Source organism: Ochotona curzoniae, unplaced genomic scaffold, assembly GCF_017591425.1.
Source record: "Ochotona curzoniae isolate NIBS_2020 unplaced genomic scaffold, NIBS_Ocur_1.0 contig_3819, whole genome shotgun sequence".
NCBI lineage: Eukaryota > Metazoa > Chordata > Mammalia > Lagomorpha > Ochotonidae > Ochotona > Ochotona curzoniae.
This window is the reverse complement of record NW_024466004.1, coordinates 32910526-32913772: the sequence shown is the minus strand read 5'-3', so window position 1 is coordinate 32913772 and position 3247 is coordinate 32910526.

Genomic DNA, 3247 nt, shown 5'->3' with positions numbered 1-3247 from the left:
TCCAACCTAAGCCCTAGAAAATCTTCGTTCAATAGGTTGGTTTTAGAAATCCATATCACCTGGGAGTTCATGTGACTTGAAATGACTAGCTCCTGATTGTCTTGGTTGCGTCATAAAATCTAGCTCTGGTATCTTACAAAGGGAGCATGTTAAGATCAGACAAATCAATTTGGTATCTTGCACAGTTTTCATCCAATCATTTTAGTGACTTGACTGATAAATACAAACAAAATAAAGTAATTTTCCACCTCATTTGTTATTTTTAAATTTTTCTTACCTACACTCTTAAACACTTCACATTGGAATTCATTGGCCTTTTTGCTGAAGAATCAAAACTCATCCTGCATTACACAGCTTTCAGAAGCAATGCTATGCAGATTCTAGATCTGACATCTCCCGTAATTTGTCACTAAGCCAAGCAAAAATCCAAAGTGACTGCCTGTCCCTGCCTGAAAGAAGGAGGGACAAATGAGGAGGGAGGTGATCTGCAAGTAAAACACTACTCATCTTTATAAAGTGAAGTGCTGTGTGATAGTTCTTAATCCCTGCACTTTTTCTTCCTCCTTCCCGTTTTCCTCCTTGATGTCCACTGCGATGATACTCACAACATTATTAATGGTTTTACCTTGCCATTTGAAAAATGACAAGATGTTGAATGATTCCAGTGGTTTTGATAAGGAAAAAAGAAGAAAGATGTTATAGATGCAGAGAAAGAGTTTGTTTGATAATGTTTCCTACCCCCACCTCATCCCTTCCTTGATTTATCCTTTGTTGATCTTAACTAACACAGTACACCTAGCCCTTACAGGAGCTTTTAGGCTCTTCAAGCTTGGCACAATAAAGCAGTAGGAATGCTCAGTACGAGTTTTGCTACCAGATTGATTTCCCAGTGGTCTGGCATTTGGTAATCCATTTCCATTCAGATGTTTTTTACTTAACCTATGATCCTAGCAGGGTTCCAAATCATTTTCTTTGCCTACTCTTGCCTTCAGGGCCACCAATGGAAGATTTTATTAATTTTTTCAGAACTTGAAGACTACTAAAAGTACACAGGAGAACATTCTATTCCTTAGAGTCCTTCTCAATGCAATCCGCATCAAAGGAAAAATAAATGAAGCTATTATTTTTTAACCAAAGCTAATATTTTCATCTCTAATAAATGAACTGAGACTCAAACGACCCAAGATCCTCACCATCAGCTTTCTTTATCCAACTAGAAAGATTCAATTTCACTGTAGCCATTCTATTTCGTACATTGAACGCATTGGTATTTTTTTGTTGTTCGTATTTTCAGGGTTTGTGTTTATTTTTTGGGGGGGGGCTTTACTTGATTGTGCTTGCTGTTACTTTGAGTGAATATTGGTCTCATAAAGTATTAACTAAAGACTCCACTCTGTGAATTACTTTTCACTGGAGGTGACAAAAAAATCAACTTTGCTGTGATATCTTTCTGTGTCCATAAAAAGAAACAATAATTCAATCCAAATTTCTACTGCTATCCAGCAACTTTTTTACACATAACTTATTCATTGTCTTTTTTAAGCTATCAAGCACTTAACACATTATAAGTGCTTTTAATAGTAAAAGTATTAACTTGTAAATTTTATCCAGCTCTAGAGCTATGAAATCTTGGTATTTTAATTCTTTTGCATATACAAGAATTGCTACTTCCTAAATTCCTTCCAGCAATAAACCTACCTAAAATAATTGAAATCATGTCAAAAGGACATAATTCAGTCTCTTCATTGACTGAAAATGGAGCAAAACTAGCATTATAATTTTCAATAGCAACAGACTAAAGCACAGATGCACACCAAGTATAGAAAAAGCTGTAAGTGCATAATAATTCTCAATAAATTTATTGACCATCTCTGGAGTTTGCTAGGATGCCAGTTCATTTATTCTGAAAATTAACAAAGCAAAAGTAAGATAGTAACATTAATTGTTTGATGATTTGTACATACCTGGCTGCAGCTCCTTGGTGACCAGTATGTGATTATAGGCTTTATCATGTTTTCCTATTATGTGATCTTTGCTTTCCAAAAAGATTGTGAAACTATCTTAATATAATTTTGCTATAATTTCATGTGATTGAAAGCATTCAGTAAGGTCTTTGGCAATTAACTAATTTCCTGCAACATTTTGATTTTGCTTTTCATCTAGGTGCCTACTTTAATCCTTTTGTTACTGAATCATACGCCATAGTACATTGTTACCACAATTTGTTAACCAATTTCTCAGCATTTTTTTCTGTGGCTGTCAAAACATTGTTTACCTTTATTCTATTCATGTAAAGTATTATATTGACTGACTTTCAGATGTTAAAACAGCTTTGTATTTCCAGGATAACCTTCACTGGTCATAATGGATTATTCTTTTAAATGTTGAATTTCATTAATTAAGATTTTGTTCACTACTTTCCTACATATGCTTATAACGGATCTTGATTTATAGCTCTCCTTTTGAGGACTTCCACTTAGTTTGATCATTGTAACACTGGTCTCAGGTCAGGAATTTGGCAATGCTTTTGCAAAATATACTTACCTCCTTACGGAACTTTGAGCAAACATTCTTTCTTTTTTTTTTTTTCATTTTTCTCCTAATTTCTCTAACAACTCTATTTTAAACATCTTCATGACTGGGTTGGAATTGACTGAAATGCAAAGGCCTACAATCATAAAGAGTACAAAATTAGGCCTAAGGCGTAACCAGGACCACTCTCACTAGACATTCAAAGGGGAGAAACAAGATCTTCAGTTGCCACGCTCTTCCAGAACTTCTTCCCTTTTACTGGACTCCATCATCATGTAATATTCATCCTAAGCCTTTATGGGCAGAAAATTTCTGAAATACCTGCATTGTATATATTTACACTACAAAGTTAGTACGTTCATCCGTATTCTTTTTCCTTTCCTTTCCTTTCCTTTCCAGGAAGACACCAATCTTACTACTAACACAATGCAAAGACGAGAAGCGGAACAATGAAACTCCAGGATGGTGTGGCCCGGGAGCTACCAGTTGAACTGGGCATGCTCAGTCTCCAGGCAGACTTTTTTTTCCGCCAAGTGGAAACTACAACAGCGCGCCCTGCGCTCGGCGGTGGGCGTGTTCCCCCGGAATTTAGAACGCAGCCTCAGCCTATGGGGCCTCGCGGCCGGCTGGCGGGGCTGCTCATTGGCGAAGCGGCGGGCGAGGGAGCGCGGGGCTCGGGAGGGACGGCGGAGGTGCGGGGCGGGAGCGGGCGGGA